At 45.8% G+C, this 24273-nt stretch overlaps 1 pseudogene; it reads right to left on the reverse strand.

Moving 5' to 3' along the window:
* Positions 1-227: 227 nt before the first annotated feature.
* Positions 228-24054, reverse strand: LOC126537723 (uncharacterized; annotated as a pseudogene).
* Between the last annotated feature and the right edge of the window lie 219 nt (positions 24055-24273).

The raw sequence follows: 24273 nt of genomic DNA on the forward strand, positions 1-24273 counted from the left end.
CAACAATGGCTCAATAATACTTAATACGATTCAACAATATATCAAGAGAATTTAGCCAGCGACTTTCTTGTTGTGAACTATCCAACAACTTTACTGTTGAATGATTGTTGATAATAATTAAGGTATTGTTGAAAGGCTAGTGAGTCAACAATTCATCAACAATATGCCAAAAACATTTGAACAGTCATTTTCATAAGGGATACGGTGGGGTATCATATACTGGCATGCTAGTGCACAAGTATTCGTCGATTACTGTGCGCAGCATCAAACACACTGAAGATCTGTCTTACTGGTAAGAGATCGCTTTACGGCAAGTACAGCTAGTTAGCTCAGACCGTTACTCGTCATCTTGCTGCTAAGATAGCTCTTCAATCTTTGAAGGCGCGAAAACGGGTGCTCGCAAGATGATGACGATGCCGGTATCGTCACGGCGATAACACATGACTTGTGTAATTCGTGGAACGCTAGTTCATATTCTCCCAACATTGTCACGAATAGCAGCAGTGTCTCTATCTTGCCTTCAATTCGGCTTTGATGCGCTAAAAAAGTCGTTATTATTTGCACTCAACTTTAACGCTTTCGATGCCGCATGCATAGTGCTCGGCGAAAGGCTTCAGTATGGAGGTGTCCATAAAATTCTCACTTCCTGGGTGGAGGGCGCTAACTCCGCAGAGTACGTCCTTATTCTCCGTGAACCAGCTAGACAGCTCCGCAGCCAAGTGGTCCGAAGCGGGTAGAAAAACTTTGACCCTGAATGTTTCCTTTAAATTTGAAGACTCTTCTTCGACGGGCTGTCTTTCGCTCAATACATACTGCTCTAAATCCAGCGGAATGCGCCTCATTCTCTGCTTTTCTCTTTGGGTCACCCCGTTCTCCTCAAAAATACTGCAGGTTTGCGCCCAGACGGTGTCAAATGCGTTCTGGCAATTTCGTATTTCGGAGAAAACGTCAATGACTGTACGTGCCATGAGGCACGTCTGACTAATATTGCAGTCTCTACTTTGCAATAGATTCGAAAGAACCTTAAGGCGGATAAATACCTTGGTAAACAAGCTTAAATAGAAGAGAAACGAAAAGTTCATTTCCTCAAGCAAACCCCTAGCTTCCGTTGCCCGCCTGCTGTTTGTAGCGATGACATCGGCGACATATCCAAGGATAGCAGGGATGCTTTTCATTGCCACTGTGCAAGCCGCTATCTGGCGGGCACATCGTGTATCGCTTAAACGCTGCAGCTCTACCTCTGTGAAAGACAACCTTTTCTGCACATCTACGTACAAATAGTGAACTGCAGATCCACTCAGGAAAATATAGAGGCATTATAAAAGAGAGAAAAAAATCCTTTACTGGTTTCATAACATTGCAGACATCCACGATGACTAGATTGAGGTGATGGTTCAAGCAGTGTACGTATATTGTCTGCGGCACTTCCGGCCTGAACAGCACTTGAAGGCCCCTTGAGGTACCACTCATGACACTCGCACCATCAAATGTTTGAGCAATGCCCAGTTGAGTATCTATGCCGTAGCAATTCAAAGTTTCTCTTACGTAGCCCAGGAGTGAGTTTGCATCCAAGTGCTCAGCGTTGCGGTATCCAAGATAACGCCCAAAGAGAGCCCCACTTGCTTTGTACCTTACTACAATTGATAATTGTCCAGTCTAGCTTAGGTTCTTGGTTTCAACGACAATAAGTACAAAGTACTTGGAGCTTTGGATCTCTTCCTTTATACTTGTTAATGTGATGTTGCTGAGAATTGCAAGGATCTTGTCTTATATCGAATGCTCAACATACTTCACATTCGCAGCTCCACCATTTAGCCCCTTTCTGACAATATCGTCATACTTTCCAAACAAGTTCTACCGCTGAACGAAGTTTCTCTTATTTTTACTTGCCGCACTTTCATCGTGGCCCCTCTGAGCGATTCTCTGATCGGCAGTGAATCGCAAAATATCTGCGGCTCTTCCTATATAAAGGTGATTTTCTTGCACCTCCTTAGAGTACGCGTCACTGAGATGTGTTGCAACTGGCGTGCTCCGTCCTCCCGGCTTCATCTGCGTGTAGGAAACCCACGGTGGTTGGCAAGACTTGTGCACGAGTGAGTTTTAGTGCCTTCTGAAACTACCATATTATTCTAGGGCTTTTGTCCAATTACTGTATCCATCTTTGACAAATGCTGAGTTATCATTCGCACCAGTAGAAAACATTCTGGAAGGGTAACAGAAAGCTGCGTCAGCCTGCGCGCTGTACTCCATCCAAGGAAATAGGTGGTGCCAGTCCAAATGGAAGCTTCTGCTCAATTTGCCCTACTTCTTAGATAGAAATGGATTCAGTATTGATTGTCTGAAATTTCCTAATATTCAACTGGCCTGCATAGTCGACATCCACATCCTAAGAGTTCAATTCGGTCGTGGAATCAGGTTCATCCCTTGCTGCACGCGTGTATACATGACAGTAATGCGGCAGAGAATTCGACGCGAGAGACTAAATTGAAAAACAGCTTCGAATGTGCACATAACCTCTGGAGCTCTCTGGGCACCGCCACATTAGCTTCTTCACAGCTGTAATTATCCGTGACCCCCCGCAAAAGCATTGCAGAAACGGCAGCGCTTCCCTTTCTACTAACGTGCAAGTCCAGGGGCTAGCTGGATATAAAGGCAGAGAGGAGGGGGAGAGGAAGCAGAGATAGGGTAGAATAGACGCAATCGGTGATCGAATGAATAACAGCCTTGCCACTCTTCGCTCGCAGTTCCCATTCAACGGGAAGGGAGGGGTGGTAGCGAAAAAATAACATGAGAAGGCAACGAAATACTACTACTTTAGACACGGTAGCGTTTGCAGGGAAACAGGATAAACTTAAGTTTAAGGTGTGGTTAATTAATTAAAGCACACCGCAGGGTCTAGGCGACACTACGGAAGCGTCGGCGCGTCAAATATACACTTCGGTGCCTGCCGCGGCAGTTTGCGGCTGTGTCACATCCCGAGGTCGCGGACTTGACCCGACCACGGCAGCCGCATTTTGACGCGGGCGGAATAAAAAGAAACGCCTGAATTCAATTAAAGTGTAACACTTCCGCTATGTGAGGCAGTAACAATACTCAACCCTTTCATATGTTATAAAATATGGCGCACAACAATGCCTCAAGCAAACACCTCTCCCTGTACGTTCTGTGTACTACGCAGACAAACAGCAGAGCGGCACACAAGGTAACGTTTCACTTCAACTCCCCACTCTCGCATTGGACTGTACCTTGAAAAAATGAAACATTCGCCGTCAACGTCACCGCTAGCTATTGTCAGTCAAAGCAACCAGCGCAGAAAGTTTAGCGCACATCGATTGCCACAGTGCGTGGGATCTGCATAATGTCGATGGGCTCGATGGGTTCGCATCCCAAACGCCACTTCGAGCCGTAACACTCCCAAGTGCTTCGGCCTTGGGCGCGCGTGTCTTTACCTGGAGGCAAATAGGTTCGTGGAGCGGATGGATAAGTGGTGGCGTCCTGCAAAGGTGGTTGGCTTAACGGGTCTTTTTAGGAGTAGGCAGCGTTGTGCCGACGGTTTTCTGTGAGAAAAGCTGCGGCTTAAAAGGGTCATGAACTCTCAACTCGTTTGACCCTACTTGCAATTTTGTGGACGAGGCTATTACATCTGAGGCACGAACATGCTGGTTCGCGCTAGCAGACAGAACAACGAAGAAATACAGCCTATGTTTAAATCTATTTTGAACTGCTGGAACCATTTTTATCTCATTCAGGCAGTTTGCGCTGTGTTTCAAACGCCTATTCTACCACAAGCGCGAGGGTAATTACCTGTGATCAGAAATTTTCTGTCATAAATAGTTATGCTTAAACAAGGCCATCCTTTCTATCGGCGCTGCTCTCATACATCTGCCTCCAAATTATAAGGCATCAAAATTGGCATTTTGTTTCATACCGCCTACCTTAGATCAGATTTTTGGCTCTCTTGTGGAGGGGGCAAGGGGGGGGGGGCAGGCGTAAATCTTGTGGGGGCGGCCACCGCCGGTGCCCGCCCGTGGCCCTGAATGGTGTCCATTCAATAGTCCTGCGAAACAAAGCTACTTACGCAGCTGTCGGCACATCAGCAATACGGTCTCGATGTAGGCAGGGTAGTACAGTGAAACCTCCTTTCTACGAACACCACATTTACGAACTTTTCAGAATAACGAAATTTTAAGAAATCTTCTGTGGACTTTTTATAGTTTCAATGTAAAAATATTTCAGTACTACGAACTTCAGAATACCGAACTTTTCAGAATAATAATCGTTATGCAACCTCCCTGTGATGCTAACAACGCCTCAGTACTACGAACTAATATGCCGAAATCTGGGGATTCTTAGATTGACGTGTATCCTTCACGACAGCCGAAACAGTAGACTAGCAGACGACCAGGCGCAGAGAGCGGATGTCGTGGCGCATGGGTTCGGAAAAACTGAGACGGCACCTGTGAAAAAAAAAAAAAAAAGAACGCGCGCGAGCGTAGACGATGACGCATCAGGGTTTGCGAGCGCATGCTCCGGCAAGAAAAGTGTGCCCTAGCAAAGGAGGCGCCTGTCTTCCTTCTTTCACCCTTCTTTCTGCTCACACCTCTTTATTTTGCGCTTCTATCTGCGGCCGTACTAGCTATGCCCGCGGTGAAATGCAACCTCCATGCTCGAGGGCATAGAGTTAGTACAAACCACTCTAGAGGAAAAAACTGGGCTGAAAAGGGGGGAACCGCTAGGGCGCCGCCCTGTTTCTACTTGTCAATGTGGTCAGAGCAATTTCTATTGAACGAATTGAAAACAAGCATAGGTTACTTGCTTTGTCAATAAAGAACGCGTATCTGATGGCTTTATGAAGATGATGTGTGAATATGAAGTTTACATAAAGCGCTTGCTCAGTGCGTAATTTATTTAAGTCACAATATACGGATGCATTCAAAAAAGCATGGCGCGAATTTCAGTATCGAATCTCTGTGTTTCTGGATGTGTAGTAGTTTCGTACAGTTTAGGTTTGACATGCGATCGCGCGACGACATCGGACGCTGTGGCACGTTCGTGCCTTTGTGCTACACCCAAGCCCCGAGTGGCTATGGCATTTACCTTCGCATGTAAGTAAACAAATGTATCTCTTTGTTCAGAACATCACTCGAGTAGACAGCTCTCGTGATACATCAGCATCGTTTGAGGAGCGTTAACGTAGAACATTTTTTCACCTATCATTCTGTCTGCAAAGCGATAAAGGAAGAAAACAGTGAACATGCAGAGCGGTGCTTTTATTTGCAGGTTTCCTTTCAGTGTTAGGAAATTCCTCGACAGGTGGATCAATTCAACGATCAAGCAAGTCATAAAACCTGTTTAATTGTTGCACTTTGAACAATCATGCTTCTACATATGCCACAGAAGAAAGACATCTAAGCTTGATGCTGAGCCGAGTATTTTTGTACCATGAAGCAATCAAAAGGCGAGTGCCTAATACGGGCAAAATCAAGTGCATTACTCCCATTTTAATAGCGTATGCGTTTTATTAACTGTGCAATACTTTCAACACTTCCTTGCATGCCCTTTTATGTGACATTTTTCTGGTCACAAATGTGTGCAGCGGATCTATTTGCATGATCAACGCTTTTGAGATTCCTGTGGGCGGCATGTGGGAGCTATCACTTGCACTTGATGCTTTTTTACATGTATCCATAAACTGCAGATATGCACATCAGAGCCCTACGAGCAATTTCAAAATTCAAATATTTTAGACAACACGCACATATGCAATACTGACATAATCTCAATAACGACTTAGCAGCTAGGACACCAATTTTTCTTCAGTATACTCGCAGGTAAAATAAGTAGATCATGTCGACAGCTCCAGCTCATTTTCCTTAAATCAATGTCTACAAGCAATATGCGAAAATTTCTTTTCTCCCGCACCGGTAATTTTGCTGTATAAGCAAGAGACCCCAGCACATTATTGTAACATGTGTTGTACATCATACTAATATGGTCTTTAATTTACCAAGTGAGATTATTTATTTTTGTGGGTCGTTCAGTCAAGCCACATGGTAAATTAAACATGTTAAATGTTACATTTGTTACATGTTACATGTTAAATGTTAAATGTTAAATTAAACATGTTTCCTTGTTCGGCAGACATGCAATGGCGATCCCTACTGTGTATTCGAAAGGTAAAATTTAAGCTCTAAATTAAAGAAGATATTTCTAGTCAGAAAGAACACGCAAGAAATGATGAATGCATAGTGTAAGGGTTGTAGAGGTCGATCCCAACGCTGGCATCGAGTTGTCGAAGTTGCAGGTCGTAGGGAGGAACTTGGGAGGAACTAGGCGTACAGGGTTTTATTTACAGATATTTACATTAAACCAGATACATTTTGACAGTCTAGCGTAACTCCCAAACGAAGCACGCAAGACGAAGCATATAGCATACGAGCACGAAGCTCCAAAGACACTGCTGCACGAGCACGAGCACACGAGCACACCCTAGCAGCCGACAAACAGCTGCTTCTAAATACTCCGTCCTCCCTAGATCCCTAGATCAGGGAAAACGGCAGTTCACCGTCAATTCGTAGCGTCCAACGTCATCGTAGTTGACCCGCTTTTTTGGAGGAGGAGGGCTCACACACACACGTACGCACTAGTTTCACTGCCCCCACAGAGGTGAGACGGTCTTCGCAGAACTGTGCCTTGCCCAAAGGAGGCGCCTCTTATTCCCCGAGCTTACCCCCGCAGCGTGGCCGCCGTGGTTCTCCATTGTCTTGCGTCTTGAAAGGCGCGTGGGACGGTACCGCTAAATACATTCCCTCGGGAACTCCCTCGGTCCGAAAGAGCGGGTCGGTGTGGTGGCGAGTTCACTAACACTAGTTGGTCTGCAGATCGCGTTTAGTCATAGCGGCGCGGAGGGGGTGTTGACGCGGCACCTCGTGGTCCCTACGAAACGAGTCACCGCGGCAGGGTTTGAAGGCTTCCATGGTCTCTTCGCGGAAGCTCGCCACGCTCGCAGCTGCAGCTAGCTGAGAAAACTTTGCATCTCGGCACCTCTGCAGGCCGTTCCTAACCATAGTATCAGAAGCCCAAGGTACAGAAATTATTAGAAGTGTCAAATGATTTTAAAGAAAGAATGCCATTTAAAAAGCAAGTCTCTTTAGTGGAGTGACCAAGCAAGTCATTATAGGTAGACTACTCAGCGAAATTATGCGAGTAATGTGATAGCAAACAATGGGTCAGCAAATGGGTTGTTTTTCTGCAAAACAAAAGCTGATGATTGTCTTTATATGAGTCACTTTAGTATCATGAGACTGCTCCTTGATAAATTCATAAACAATCCAAACAACAAGCCAAGCAATAAAAAGACCAATTTATTGTTGCTGTCTGCCCACTGGCATAAAAAAAAACGATTATAACTACTGTGTACGTATCAGACACCTTCTGAAACAATAAAGAAAAATAGCAATTTCGAGCTATGGCACTTGCCGCATAGATGTGGGGGGCCTTGCACCAATAGTGATAGTTACCACTGCATTTAGAAATTGAAGGCATTCATGCAGACCACGATGATTCTTTGCATTTTTGGCTACCACTTACAATGCCTCCACCACGTAGGATCTCACAGGAACACCTGCAGGTAAAAAGTAAAAGCAGTCAAAGTGCTGGTGCATTCTGGACACTATCTTTGACAACCTTTAGACAAGAACAGTGCAAGAAGCATACATAAGATCTGCATTTATTTCCATAATTCCCTATTTGAATGGCCTTTCCTTGCGTAGACAATGCCTACGCCAAGCCACAGCAGCTCCCTCATGCCGACTCCACAAGCCAAAATGCCATGGAGGCACATGCAGGTCAGAAGCAAGGAGCAGTGCCACTGGTATTGACCGTCATCTAATTCCTTTTTTTTTCTTATGTTTAGAGAGTCTGCGCACCACGAACAGCCACCATTACTAGGGATGTGTCAGCAGATTCCTCCTGTACATATGCTGATACTAAACTTCAATAAACGTGAACTTGATATTAAACTTGATTATAAACTTGAAGGCATATCGGACAATGATGCATTGCTTTTTGAACATTTAGTGCACACATATATTATATGTTCGACTTTGCAGCACTACAGGGCTTATTCTGAGGCTTCCCTCTATGTTTTTCACCTTTATTTATGTATACTGTGTGTGGCCCTCAATGCTGCAGTTGATGTTGTAGCAGTTGCTTTGTCTGCGTATTGCACACTGGATTAAGCTTGTGATATCCACATGTGCAAAAGGCCTATGCTTCTCGGCCAAATACAAAATAAGGTTTTACATACACTTATCAGTGGTAGAATAAAAAGTAAAAGTAAACAGTCGCATCCTGGAATTGTGTTCATTATGGTAATGCTTATGACAGTTATTGACATGTTGACAACTTGAACTGGTCAATCCGTCATGGGAAGGGATTATATGCATACATAGAGAAAAAAAAGGATATGTGTGTGTAGGGGGGTTGCATAGGATTGGACGCGTACAGAAAACGTGCCTACAATGACCTCTACATCTATTTTTAAGGTACCGTATCAAAGCGTATTCTGCATACAGTTCATACAACTAACTCTGGTATTACTACATACGCCCGGCGATGCTAGCTACATGTGCCGTCACTCGCATTCGCGACTGCAGCGGATGGCCTTCATATTATTCTGGTTAATCGTGCTCACTGCACCGAGGCAAAAGAAACATCATGGGCGCAGGTGCATTTAAAGCATCTCGTCCGTGCGCGATACCGCTGCGCGTGCCAGGGGAGCTGTCCGTGCGAACACTCCCTCGCATACACCAGCCTCGGCAGCCGCAACCTACGGACCAACCTGCTTCGAGCTTCGAGCTGTCCCTTGGGTACCCTGGAGATTATGTGTCGCCTGCTTTATTATAATCTCAGGTGCTCTCCTGAGACCTCTGTTTCTCGATTACATGTGCCTCCAGATGGATCAGTACTTGAAAAAAAAGAACGATCTATATTCGCTACAAGAAAAGTACCCTGCAATAAAAGAAAGCGCCCCGCGGCTACAGCAACATACCACGCCCGTGCGAAGAGAATTGCAGAACGCCAACGAAGAATCTGCCGACCACAGCTTCGAGCTCCTAACTCATAACCTCGTCGAGTGACACTTGCAACAGCAAAACGTGTGACCCTGAAAACCACATACCGCTGGGAACTTTTAACAGGATGATCCTTCGGTTGCATGACAGCCGCCTGCACGGCCAGCACCCACACCCACACTATCCAATCCATAGAATAAAGAACCAACTTATAAAGCCCACACACCCAAACACATTCCGCTGAACACACACCACATCACACCACCATAGAATAAAGAAACACTACTACAAGCAAGAAAAGGGTGCAGTGGTGGCGTAGTGGTAGAGCATCCGCTTCGCGTGCAAGAGGACCGTGGTACGAATCGCGGTGCCGCGCAATTTTCCACCGCATTAAAAAAAAATCCGCGAGTTGATAAAATTGCATAAACAGGCGTGGAGGGCGGCCTGATGCCGGTGACCAGAACCGGTAACGCACTACGTCACCAGAGCAGGATAGGCCACCCTGGTGCAGCAGTTGGCCACAACATCCCATATAAATACAACAATCAAACCCCGCCCCTCAGTCCCCATCAGCTGCAAAGGACTCACCATGGCGGCGGTAAGACGTGTCACCAAGCAGAGGGTGCTAAAAATACCTGGGTCCGAACAGGCCGCCATTAGAATCTGAACCTGGCAATGTTTAACACTAGAACGTTATCTAGTGAGGAGAGTCCAGCAGTGCTATTGGAGGAATTCATGATCATCCGCCTGGTCCCGCCAACTGCAGGGCTAAGGCCTCTCCCATTCTTCACCAACTACCCCGGTCCTGTAATAATTGTGGCCATGTTGTCCCTGCAAGCTTCAATATTTCATCCGCCCACCTAACTTTCTGCCGCCCCCTGCTACGCTCCCCATCTCTTGGAATCCCGTCCATACCCCTTAATGACCATCGGTTACTTCCCTCCTCATTACATGTCCTGTCCATGCCCATTTCTTTTTCTTGATTTCAACTAAGATGTCATTACCTCACGTTTGTTCCCTCTCCCAATCTGCTCTTTTCTTATCCCTTAACATTACACCCATCATTCGTCTTTCCATAGCTCGTTGCGTCGGCCTCAATTTAAGTAGAACCCTTTTCGTAAGCCTCCAGGTTTCTGCACCGTAAGTGAGTACTGGTAAGACACAGCTGTTATACACTTTCCTCTTGAGGGATAATGGCAACCTGCTGTTCATGATATCGGAATGCCTGCCAAACGCACCCCAGCCCATTCTTATTCTTCGGATTATTTCAGTCCCATGATCCGGATCCGCGGTCACTACCTGCCCTAAGTAGATGTATTCCCTTACCACTTCCAGTGCCTCGCTACCTATTGTAAACTGCTGTTCTCTTCCGAGACTGTTAAACATTACTTTAGTTTTCTGCAGATTAATCTTTAGCCCTACCCTTCCACTTTGTCTCTCCAGGTCAGTGAGCATGCATTCCAATTGGTCCCCTGAGTTACTAAGCAAGGCAATATCATCAGCAAATCGCAAGTTAGTAAGGTATAGTCCAATAAATCTTATCCCCAATTCTTCCCAATCCAGGTCTCTGAATACCTCCTGTAAACACGCTGTGAATAGCATTGGAGAGCTATATCTGCCTGCCTGATGCCTTTTTTATTGGGATTTTGTCGCTTTCTTTATGTACGACTACGGTGGCTGCGGAGCCGCTATATATATGTTTCAGTATTTTTACATACGGCTCGTCTACACCCTGATTCCGTAATGCCTCCATGAGTGCTAAGGTTTCGACTGAATCAAGCGCTTTCTCGTAATCAATGACAGCTATATATAAGGGTTGGTTATATTCCGCACATTTTTCTATCACCTGATTGATAGTGTGAATGTGGTCTATTGCTAAGTAGCCTTTACGGAATGCTGCCTGGTCCTTTGGTTGACAGAAGTCTAAGGTTTTCCTGATTCCATTTGCGATTACCTTAGTAAATACTTTGTAGGCAACGGACAGTAAGCTGATCGGTCAATAATTTTTCAAGCGTTTGGCGTTTCTTTTCTAGCGGATTAGGACTATGTTACCGTTCTTCCACGATTCCGGTACTCTCGAGGTCATAAAGCATTGCGTATATAGGGTGGCCAGTTTTTCTAGAACAATCTGCCCACCATCCTTCAACAAATCTGCTGTTACCTGATCCTCCCCAGCTGCCTTCCCCCTTTGCATAGCTCCCAAGGCTTTCTTTACTTCTTCCGGCGTTACTTGTGGGATGTCAAATTCCTCTAAACTAACAGATTGCACGAAATATACAGCCACAAGAAACGACGTCAGAAATCGGCACGCCCACACACGATCGCGCCATTTGTCACAGAACGTGGCAAATTATTCCATGCATGGTAGAAATGATCAAGAAATTGTACTTCCTTCGAAGTTAGGCTCAAAGATGGGGCTCTAACACGCGTGTTTCAACCCTTTGCTATCAAATTGGCTTCAGTAATATCTCGCGTAACTTCTGATGGGTAATTTTTTAGCACGTTACACCCATCAAAATTCCGCGTACCTCCACAATCGCAGCGTCCTATATTACGGTGAATTGCTCTGTGCACATTTTAATAGTGTTTTGTTAGCTTTCCTTTGGGCAACAAGCGCTTTGTCCTTTGCATCTCCTGCCACAGGACGGTGAAATTGAATAAACTGCCACAACAACGCAAGGCACAAAGTGAGTCTTTTGCTTGGTAGAACAGACAGTGGTGCCCGGCTGGATCAAACTGTCTGCTTTAGACAAGTGGTGTAGCTCATCCGGCGCGCAAAACACTACTTACATGCTGAATTTTCCGCAAATCTTTTGAGTCCGTGGGAAAGGTTCTGCGCAAACACCTGTATGGTATAACCACTGGTCTCATGTGATCATTATTTCTTTCCTGTGCTTCGAAACGATTGTCCTTTTTTTACCAGTTTTAATTGCTTTTCAGGTATAGTAGACGCTAGTGTGGCCGAGTACCAGGCGCACAAAAGCCAGTCAACATAAGCAGAAACTTAATCTATTCGTTCCTCGTCCGCTAGGGGTAAAAGTGCTAACGAAAAAGAAGTCAATTGCAGTAAAATTGTGTTTCTCAGGTTTGTATAATAAAATTCAAATAACAATCTTTGCGCATTTTTTCTTACACTTTCAATAACAACTACCCTAAGAAAGCGCCCGGTACGACAAATAACCCTGATCACCCAGAATAATCCTGCCAGTCGAAATCACACGACTCAAGATTTTCCCGAAGCCTAGAAAGCTGTAGTGAATAAATTGCTTGATGTTAATCACTCTTATTTACCCGTACATGTTGCCACTTCGGTCATTTAGTATGCGAAGTATTGGCAATAGAGTTGCTTCACAAGACAGCTGTTACGCATAATTTCCTATAGAAGGACACTGTTTTTGCTCATTCTGAGCAATATACGTCAGAGCACCTGCAAACGTTCCAGTCATAATTTTTAGCCCAATTGAATGAACCCTGCACGTTTGAGCCGGCTCGTTTCTTTTACCGGTGTACGTGGATGACATAAAGTCAACCGTACCTTTTGTCTATAAGATTGAAAGGCACCTGGCACAACCGGCTAAAGTAGCGAATCGCCATGGATTCCTACATGCAGAAACAATGGAACAATATGAAGGTTGCGGTGAGCGCTGCTGAGCTTCAAATACACAATTTTTCGCAACGCAGAGCTCGAACATGGGCGGTAAGTTGTATAACAGAACGACAGGACACTCACAGTACCCAAAGCAGCCTGACAGATCCTCAGATTTCTTTAACAGAGGAGCTGTTCTAAGACAAACCTTCGCCGTCCAGCGTCCGGTGTCACGCAGGGGAGCTCGTTAATGGCACGAACTCACTATAGGGGATAGGCCTTAGGAGGGGAGAAGAGAGGCTATAGGAGCCGGTGTTTCGCCAGCGCGCGCCCTTTCACCCCATGGATTCCGTTTGCCGCGAGCTGCAGCGAGAGTTCATACGAGAGCCGCCGCGTTGACGTCGCGCAGATCCCGAACTTCGAGAGCGAGAAGTGCTAGCAAAGCGCCAGCGGAGGGAAGCCGCTACCTCCGAGGATTGACAACGGGAAGCGCAAGCCAAGCGGCGGTGGAGGCAAGCCAACCCCCACTTTCAAGGGAAGGCAATCCAAGTCAAGCGCCATGAGAGGCAAGATAACAACAAATAGAGGGCGTCGAAGAACGGTAGAAGAGAGAGCTCCTCGGCTGTGAGTGCGGACTAAGCTGCAAGGTGTGCGATAGACTGTCGTTTGATCACAACCTCACGCAACTGAAGAGTGTGCACAATCTAGGACTGACGCTCGAATTTAGGAAAACGACGACAACTAGGCAAAAAAGATTTCATGAAAATCGCGGTAAACACGAGTTGAAACTTCAGAAAGCGACCACCAGCTTCCCTGTTTTGACAGCTTTTACAGCGTGGAACTGGCTTCATGTTTTTTTATTTATTCCTATTTACGCATACTGCTGGCCCATATTTTGGCCCCAGTAAGAAGGGTTGCGAAGCAAATGACAAGCGAGTAACAGACTATGTACGACAAATGAAAGAACAAATAATACGGAACCAAAAAGAAAAAAAAGCACTTAGGAAATACAATAATCACATCAAAGTATGTTCCAGCTCATTTGCAATGTTGTCACAACAAACGATCGAGCATAGCACAAATCATCTTCCTTGACCTGCGATGTTCCCATGTTCAGGCTCATGGACCATAACTTCTAGCTTGCCAGGAAAACTGCGAGTTCGCTGTCACCACGATTTCGTTCCAGAAGCAAAAGTTTAACCCCAATGTGCGCGTCATGCCGCGAGGAATAGCCGTCAAAACTTGTTACCTCAATTTTTTGCTTCTAATCACGAACCCATCAACCAAACTGGCGTGGCCCTTATTTTGATTCACATCCTCATCAGTCTACGGTGGTCTCCGCAAACTCGCCTACCGCAATCAACCCTTACTTCTGCGTCGCCTCCAGCATCTCCTCGTATTACGTACGGTTTGTCCTTTCGATCCCAACGTGTCCATATGCATTCAGGACGTCGCAAACGCTCTGTCTGATGACTCGTATTTCACGACACTGGACTGCTTTAATAAGTATCCAAACATAGGCGTTAACCCGCATGAAATGCGCAAAATTGCATTAACTTGTCCCAAAATCTCCCACAATGCACTTATGCCATTGAGGTTAGGCGATCATCCCAGCTCGCATGAAATAATAATGTGTATAGTCCTGTGCGATGCGAACTGCCTGCCGGTTTACTCTCTTCTAACTTCATGATGTGACCATACTTTACGCAGTTTTGATGGACACAATGAAGACTTGCCGATCGTGCTGCTACGCATGCACATTTCTGGACCTATCATCCATCCTGCGAAGATTCATCATCATAAGCGTCAGCAGCAGAAGCAACCCATTTCTTGCTAATACAAGACCAAAGCCTCTCGCAACGATCTGCAAATACCCGTCTTGGGCCAGTCTACGCCATTTTATCCCTGTAAGTTTCATCATTTCACCACACCACCTAGTTCGCTGCCCTCCTCGACTGGGCTTTCTATGCGTGACAGCCATTATGTAACTCTAGAAGGCCACCGATTACGTGCCCTACTCTAGTTCGGCCCTGTCTGTTCTTCTCATTCCCACTTTCAATGTTTAGTGTCCCCGTTTTCTCTCTAATCCACCCAGTGATACTTCTGTCCATTACGCTTATTATGTATCGTTCAATTGTTCAATGCGGGTTTTCAAAGTTTTTTTCGAGCTTCTTGCTAACTTTCGCAGCTCCAGCTCGTACCTTATTACTGGTAGAATGCAATAACTGCATACTTTTCTAAATAGCTATATGCTGTTGGTGAAGATTTGGCATATGGTGCAGTATGCGCTTCAAACCATTCTTATTCTCTCGTCGTGAAGAAGGGCCTCAGAGTCTATTTGGCCAAGATTCACCCATATTGACAAATATCCACTTGCTTCGCTTTGTCGTAGATAGCGCCACACTTCTTAACGCAATGAGGCGTACCCCATTAATATGCTCCACTCATCGACTTGAAACGTATCTCGCTCTTTTTGCCATTACTATGTAATATTGCCAGTTTGTTTTGAACTTCGGCTGCATTTTCAAAACGCTAAACCATCTGCTCAAACATGTGAATTAAATGGGGGATTTAACTGTCAACAGGCAGCCGTTTTCAAGACGTTGTGTTCTTTAGACGTGTTCTCATTTTCTTTCTTTTTTTGGAAATCACTCACTTCAGGAAAGTTTTTTTGGTGTTGTATTACTTTGAGTTTGCAACATATTAAGAGCTGTATTGTTCTGGAGAAACTCCCGCCACGCCATTTATGGGCGCACATGTGACACAATAGCACCCAGAATAAGACGCACATGAACCCGTAATGTTGCAATACACCCACGATAAGGTTACGAAAACGGTCACCGTGATCGACCAGCGTAGAAGTGTATATTGCGAACGGAAAAGCGCCGCCACGCCGAGCTAGCGAGCGGAGGCGCCAGTTTTCATCAGCCCATATCCTGCGATTTAGCGTTAGCGAAGTCAGCGCTCATCTTCTGGCCACTTGTATCGTGCTTGTGACCTGACTGAACACTGCCGCGCTAGAGCGGAGGAGCGCATTCGCACCTCGCGACTTGCAGGGCCGAGTACAAAGCGTGGCCGGGTGCATCGCTCTAAAGTTGACGTTGATACAGGCACGTACTTGTTATCATCACTTCGGCGAGCGTCGCCCTAGCGACCGATGCTGGTTTACTCGACTACATTTTTTCATCTTATTTTTACGCTTGGAACCTCTAGCCAAGGTTTCCCTCATCACTTGCAGAACTTCGCATACCAGCTGAAGTTCTTATGCCTCTGTGATGTTCTCGAACTTCTCCTGCGTTTGGAAATTATTTTAGGTACACTGTCATTCCAGAACCCTATGCTGATGTACGTGTTGTATTTTCATTCTTTGGGATGAGCGTGTTTGGTGTACAAAAGAGTAGATAGCAGAATGCCTTAGTGACGATATGGTATTGCATGTACAACAGTAAAAAATTCTGCAGAAGGAACATTTCCTGGCTCTACCGTAATCGAGAGTAGATGTAAGCATGAAATCGCTACCGGCAAAGCAGATTGGTTCGAGATGATACTCGCCACGATCTTAAAATGGGTGTAGTGCGTGTTAATGTGTAGTCATGTTAGTGCGTGTTGTTGTGGTGATACTGAGCACCGGTCCACATGGACGCAATAGTTTCCTGTCACAGACAGAACCTCATTGCAAGTCTCGTCTCGGTTAAACAGCAATTCGAGGTACGCCGGACGCGACGCGCGATTCACGGACCGCTGGCGTTGAAAAGAGCACTCAACGCCAAATAGTGACAATCAAGTACTTAGTGCCCTGTATGTCTTTCTTGAACTTCGCTTCTTGAAATTACAAATAAAACTTCAGAGTACTACAAATTATAGCTTATATTGTGAATGAACATTACGAAGAACTCAGAAGCAATGTTTTTTTTTTAACTTGCTTAGGAAGTGATTAGCGTATGTAATGCCGTCTTGTCTGATTGAACGGATGACCCCGATTTGTTATTGCAACTTGCCCTGATGTTCTCGTTTGAGTCCCCGGATCACGGCTCTGCCTTTTCGCTGAAGGTTACTTGAAGGTCGCCGACAACGGGAGCTAAAAGCGTTCCATGCTTAGAAATGAAAGTGATTTCTGAAACAACAAAGAGTCAACGATTAGGGCTGCGCTTCAGGGCTCAGTGATTCTTGCGTCGAGAACAAAGACGGTGCATGACATGACGAGCCCGTAACACAGAAATTTATGCGGCAGGAAAACGCCAGACTATATAAACACAATTATCTGTTTCAGTGTTTCCAAACCGTGGCGGACAAATGTACACAGTGCATTGCACATAGCCAAGAGACCCTAATGGCACATTAGGTCTGCTCATTAGTATTCCAAGCACGTGCCTGCAGAGTCCTTCGTGTCGCATTAGGCTTCAATGTGCCAGTCAATTTAATATTTCTGAACGTTACCTTTTTAGTTGCAGTACACGCCGCTCGCTTTTTTATTCCTTCTGATCATCAAAGTCATCAAAGCTAACATAACATTGTTTATTGCTATTGATTCAGTTAGGAATATATTTTGGCTTACCAGTGATAGATATAAGCAGCACGGAGATACTCTCTTCCCAAATAACCAGACATCTTGCGAGGCCTTTTCAAATCTAACTGCGCTGACAGTGCTGTGAGGCAATGAGTCAAACTGGTAAGTGCAGTATATTCTATTTCTTTAAGAACAACTTCAGAGCAACGGTTCTTGATATGGGTGGCCACAGACGGACAGTAGTGAGATAAATGCATAAAAAAAATCTAGAAGAGAGAATCAAGCGGTTAGTTCACCAAAAAGAATGTGTGCGTCCTAAGAATCTGCACGTCCTGACGTAACGGAGGTTTTGCCCATCGATATATGGGGCGTAAAATGTCATTGACTTCCGCGTTAACTAAAGCTGCGCACATTTCACGGGTGAAATGTCGATGCCTTGTTCGCTAAGATATGTCGATATTGAAGCCGCGCCTTTTAGAGGCCTCGCGCGCACCTGAGAGGGTGTTACAGCTGATCTCCACGCGCAGCTGCCATCGGCGTGCATTGATATATGGACAGTACTTGGTATGCGTTCCGCAACACTGATAAGAACAAGGTACACTAGTGTAGGGCTCAGGCCGCCACCTTGCGGAACACCAGAAAAGGGGCTCATATTACCCATGTATGCGGACCGACAAACTGGGCCATAAAGCTGATCTATTTTGTGCATAACAAAAATGTAATTGTCTGTTTTAAAGCTTGAGATTTTATGTCCACTCATTCGTGTTTCTAATGTAAGCTGCTCTCTTCGTGAAATATGATGTTATCTGAAGTAGAAATTTATTTAGGATGGGCCTCATCACTGTTTAACGTATTTAGTTACAAACGGCACAATAACTAAGCGGTGAAGCTCAATATCCCAAGAGAACCACCGAAGCTACGTGTACAAAATACTACTGCTCAGCTCAATGAGGCTCGCACATCCGACACGAAGTCAGGTTTCTACGCCAAACAAACCTTTATTTAAAACGCAGGGCACAGGAAGCGATGAGTGTATTCCCATCCTAACGTTAATGACGTTGTGACGAGTCGGATATACATGAGAAATGACGTCAGCGCCACATGTAATAAACATAAACACGGGCAATATATAACTCTCTGATAAGCCACATGTCAAACTGAAGAAAACACTGAGAACTCTGACCTGAATGAAAACGTTGTCATTGCCGCTTGTTGTCTTGAAAGTGTTGTTTTCCGACGACGACACTGACAAACCTCTAAGACACCAATCATTTCGGTTTCAAAGTTATTTTAGAACCATTCCTAAGGCTCTGGGTATGCTACTTGCGTCATATCGCTTCTTGGTATGCTTGAATATGTAAAACCGTAGAAGCCACAAACTCAGAAAGATAACAGCTTCCACACAGCCTACAGAACGAGAGGGAACTGCGTCGTGCAGCCTAGCCGGGCACGCCCCCCCCCCCCCGTACACACACACACACACACACACACACACATATATATATATATATATATAGAAGAATACCTTCTTCCGCAAGCGGGATAGCCGAAAGTGGACGGGGAGGAGCCCGCATAGCGAGGCTAGAAGTCAGATAGACTTTATACTCTGTGCTAACCCTGGCATTATACAAGATGCGGACGTGCTCGGCAAAGTGCGCTGCAGTGACCATAGGATGGTAAGAAGTCGAATTAGCCTACACTTGAGGAGGGAACGGAGGAAACTGGTACATAAGAAGCCGATCAATGAGTTAGCGGTAAGAGAGAAAATACAGCAATTCCGGATCAAGCTACAGAACAGGCATTCGGCTTTAACTCAGGAAGAGGACATTAGCGTTGAAAATATGAGCGACAATCTTATGGGCATCATTAGGGAGTGTGCAGTAAAAGTCGGTGGTAACTCCGTTAGACAGGTTGCCAGTAAGGTATCGCAGGAGACGAAAGATCTCATCAAGAAGCGCCAATTTATGAAAACGTGTAACCCAACAACTAGAATAGAACTGGCAGAAGTTTCCAAGTTATTCAACAATCGTAAGAGAGCTGACATAAGGAATTATAACATGGATGTAATTGAACATGCTCTCTAGAACGGAGGAAGCCTAAAGGCAGGGAAGAAGAAACTAGGAATAGGCAAGAATCAGATGCATGCGTTAAGAGACAAAGCCGGCAATATCATTACTAATATGCATGTGATAGTTCAAGAGGCTGAGGAGTTCTATAGAGATTTATACAGTATCAGTGGCACCCATGACGATAATGGAAGAGAGAATAGTCTAGAGGAATCTGAAATCCCACAAGTAACGCTGGAAGAAGTACACAACGCCTTGGGAGCTTTCCCAAGGTGGAAGGTAGCTGGGGAGGATCAGGTAACAGTAGATTTGTTGGATGGTTGGCAGATTCTTCTATAAAACTGGCCACCCTGTATACGCAATGCCTCATGACTTCGAGCGTACCGGAATCTTGGAAGAAAAGCTAAAGTTATCCTAATCTATAAGAAAGGGGACGCCAAAGATTTGAAAAATTATAGACCGATCAGCTTACTGTTCATTGCCTACAAAGTATTTACTCAGGTAATCGCAAATGCAATCAGGAACACCTTAGACTTCTGTCAACCAAAGGACCTGGCAGGATTCCGTAAAGGCTATTCAACAATCGACCATGTTCACACTATAAATCAGGTGATAGAGAAATGTGCGGAATATAACCATCGCTTATATATAGCTTTCATTGATTACGAGAAAGCGTTTGATTGAGTCGAATCCTCAGCAGTCATGGAGGAGTTATGGAATCAGGGTGTAGACGAGCCGTATGTAAAATACTGAAAGATATCTATAGCGGCTCCAGAGCCACCGTATTCCTCCATAAAGAAAGCAACAAAACCCCAATAAAGAAAAGCGTCAGACAGGGAGATACGATCTCTCCAATGCTATTCACAGCGTGTTTACAGTTGGTATTCAGAGACCTGGATTGGGAAGAATTGGGGATAAAAGTAAATGGGGAATACCTTAGTAACTTGCGATTCGCTGATGATATTGCCTTGCTTAGTAACTCACGGGACCAATTGCAATGCATGCTCATTGACCGGGAGAGGCAAACCAGAAAGGTGGGCCTAAAAATTAACCTGCAGAAAATTAAGTAATGTTTAACAGTCTCGTGAAGAGAACAGCAGTTTACGATAGGTAGTGAGACACTGGAAGTGGTAAGGGTATGCATCTAATTAGTGACCGCAGATTTAGATCGTGATATTGAAATATTCAGAAGAATAAGAATGGGCTGGGATTTGTTTGGCAGGCATTCTCAGATGATGAACAGCAGATTGCCATTATCCCTCAAGAGAAAAGTGTAAACAGCTGTGTCTTACCAGTACTCACGTACGGGGCAGAAACCTGGAGGCTTACGAAAAGGGTTTTACTTTACTTAAATTGAGGACGACGCAACGAGCTATGTAAACAGAATGATGGGTGTGGCGTTAAGGGATAAGAAGAGAGCAGATTGGGTGAGGGAGCAAACGCAGTTAATGACGTCTTAGTTGAAATCAAGAAAAAGAAATGGGCACGGGCAGGACATGTAATGAGGAGGGAAGATAACCGATGGTCATTAAGGGTTACGGACTGAATTCCAAGGGAAGGGAAGCGTAGCAGGGGACGGCAGAAAGTTAGGTGGGCGGATGAGATTAGGAAGTTTGCAGGGACAACGTGACCACAATTAGTACATGACCGTGGTAGTTGGAGAAGAAGCGATTGCAAGATTGCTGGAGAGACAGAGAGAGAGAAGTGACTTTATTTGCACCCGTCAAATAGATGATGGGGTAGAGGCTTCAGCCTAAGCCAACACTCCTCCTCCCTAGCCGTTGGTCGGGATCCCTTGGGAGGCGGCGGCGGTCAGGGTGAGTTTTTCGTTGAGTGGCAAGAGTCTCAGGATTCTGTGCATCTATCTGGCCCATCAAAGCTAGGACCGGTCCAAGCCATGTGGACTAAGTCCGCTATACCATCGCAATGCCTACACTGAGGGCTATACATCGAGGGTTGCCATTTGCTCAACAGAGGTGCGTTCGGAAATACCCCCGTTTGCAGATTCCTCCACATAACTTGCTCGCTGTTAGTAAGGTTCTTATCCGCTCTCGGGTGAGTCTTACGCCCCAGTTTATAATGGTTAAGAATTTCCTGAAAAGTGCTCAGTTCGTCACCGGTCTTTATGGGTTCCTCGCTTGAGGAGGGGGGGGGGGGTTGTCGAGACAGCGCTGGGATCCCGGAAAGTGAGACCTCGGGCCAACGCGTGCGCCTTCTCGCTCCCTCGCAAACTCTAATGAACCGGTGTCCAGATTAGCGAAACCTGCTCCACCGGGGACAGTCAGACGGCTAATATGTGTACAGCTGAGGCTGAGATCCTGCCCGCATCAGAATTTCTGAATGCAGATTTCGAATCACTAGCAATAACTCTCACATTCTTTTGAGTCAGAGCCAGAGTAATGGGGACTCGGTTTTCGCGTGTAATTATGGCTGCGTATACTTTGCCTTGCTTGTATTCGGTGGCGTCCTTGTATATCACATCCTGCCTGCCTTCCAGTCTTTGCTGCAGCGCCTCAGCTCTTTCACTTCGCCTGCCCTCGTGATGCACCGGGTGCATGATCTTGGGCAGCGGGAGTATTCTCAGCCTGTCCCTGACGCGCGGTGGGACTTTGCCTATCTGCTTGGAACATACCTGAATCTCGAACCCCAGCCGCTCCAGGATCCTTCTACCAGCATGACTACGCAGGTGTCTCTGATATTGCAATACTGTCGCCACCTCGATGAGCTCATCTAAGGTGTTGGACACCTCTAAACTTAAGATTTTGTTCGTTGGTGTGTTCGGGGGAAGACCGTGAGCCGTCTTGATCCCCTTCCTAATAATGATCTCAACCTTGTCTTTCTCTGCTTTGGTGAATATCAGGTAGGGAGCTACATATATGAGCCTGCTAATTACAAAATATTGCAGTAACCTTAGGAGGTTGGCCTCCTTCATACCCGCGTGTTTGTTCGCTATTCGCTTGAGTAATCTGCACGTCTGGCTGGTACTCGCTACCAGTCATTGGATCGTTTCGGCTTTTTCCCGTTCTCTTGCATCCGCAAGCCCAACACCCTGATACTGTCGACAGTGCGAATAATGTTACCGTTTACCCGCAGCTCGACGCCGTGTCCCGGGTCCTGCCCCTTCCCCGTCGCCGTGCCTGCGATGTTAGGAAAAGGGCTTCCGACTTCTCCGCCGAGCACCTTGAGGCCAATCGGCTCCAGACGTTTCTTGGCAGCTTCGATTGCCGTCTGCAGCGTCTCCTCGATCTGCGCGTCACTGCCTCTGCTCATCCACAGCGTCAGATCGCCCGCGTAGAGCGTGTGGTTCAGTCCTTCTATGCCTGCCAGCTTCCCGGGGAGACCCCTCAACGCGACGTTAAACAAGGTGGGCGAAAAAGCTGATCCCTGTGGCGTAGTCTTCCTTCCCAGTTTAATACCTTCCAATATTTCCCTTCCAAGCTGATAGTTGCCGTTGTATTAGTAATAAAATCCTTTACGTAATTGTAAGTCTTCGTGCCCACATTGACAGCTCCGAGACTCTCCGATATGGCCGAATGCTTCACATTATCGAATGCTTTAGAAACGTCTAATCCCCCGAATACCCTGGTGTCTACCGTTTTGTTGTCTATCACATGTTCTTTTAGCTGGAGCGTGACGTCGCATACCGATAGATGAGACCTAAAACCAATCATGGTGTCGGGGTACAGTCCCTGATCTTCCAGAAACCTATTCAGCCTGCTCTTCACTTCACTTTTATTTCCTTAAAGACCCCTCAATGGGGGTATTACATAAGGGGTCGGGTTTAGAAATGTTCATTTTAATTAGTGGCCACATGAGTTCTATGAAGAATATTAGTGTTAAGCTTATCAGCAAATGTCAGTGAAGAGGTGATTTCGGATATGTGATGGGGCAGGCTGTTCCAGTCGGTTGATGATCGGCAAAAGAAGGATGCAGAGAAGGTTGTAGTTCGGCTGCTTGGACAGGTTACTTGCAAGGAATGCCCTGTACGCAGGGAATGGCGAGGGGGTGGGGCCAACACATATAGCGCATGATGGAGCGAACTGTAATAAAACTTGTGAAAGAGGATTAACGAATCAATGCGACGCCGGGATGATAACATCTTTAAGGCGGACTGTGTTTTTAGTAGTGATACGCTAGTGTTGTAAGAACACGAAGAATGAATGAATCTTGCCGCACGATTCTGAATTCTTTCAAGTGCATTGATAACGTAAGTTTGATGTGGTGACAAGATAGGGGATGCGTATTCAATTTTCGGACGCACGAGCGTCTTGAATGCTAGTAGTTTGACCTGTAGTAGTAGTTTGACGTCTGAATAACATGTTCCATTAATTTGCCCTGGGACGAAGTAAGTGAAATGAGCCTTAGATTTTCAAAACCAAGTTTTTTTCCCGACTTTGGAATGAAGCCGTGGTTGGCATCCTTCCATGCCAGTGGAAACGGCCCTCTGCCCTAACAGTCCTGCATGTATGCTATTAGATTTCTGACCGACGCATCGTCCGGATTTTTAAGTATCTTATTACTTATCCTATCCGGCGCTGCGGCCGTCTTTGTGCTCAGACAGTTTATCTGGGCCCTAATTTCACCTACCGTAATCGGGCTGTCAAGATCCGGGTTCTCTAAACCCGAATACTTGGGCAGGGACCCAGACCCCACATAGCTGAGATACCTATCCTTGACCTCGGCGATGAGCTCATCGGTCGTTCCTTCGTATTCGTAAACGAGCTTTTGTAGCTGCTGCCTAGCCTCTAGCTTGGATTTCACCGGGTCTAGCAAGTGCCGCAGCAGATACCAGGTCCTTGCAATAACACTTTTGTGGTCCATTTGGTCGCAAATGCTGCTCCAGTTTTGCTTGGTGAGGGTCAAAGCATATTCCTCTATATCCTTATTCAACGCAGCCAACTGCCTGCGGAGATTTCTATCGCCTCTGTTCTGCACGAGCCTCAGGTTGAGCTCTTGCTTTGTGAACCACAGTTTTATCATGTGTCTGTCAGCCTCTTCCTGGTTCTCATCCACCTCGATTTCCTCAGTGGCATCGCGGAC

This window comes from Dermacentor andersoni, chromosome 4 (assembly GCF_023375885.2).
Source record: "Dermacentor andersoni chromosome 4, qqDerAnde1_hic_scaffold, whole genome shotgun sequence".
In the NCBI taxonomy this organism is placed as follows: Eukaryota; Metazoa; Arthropoda; class Arachnida; order Ixodida; family Ixodidae; genus Dermacentor; species Dermacentor andersoni.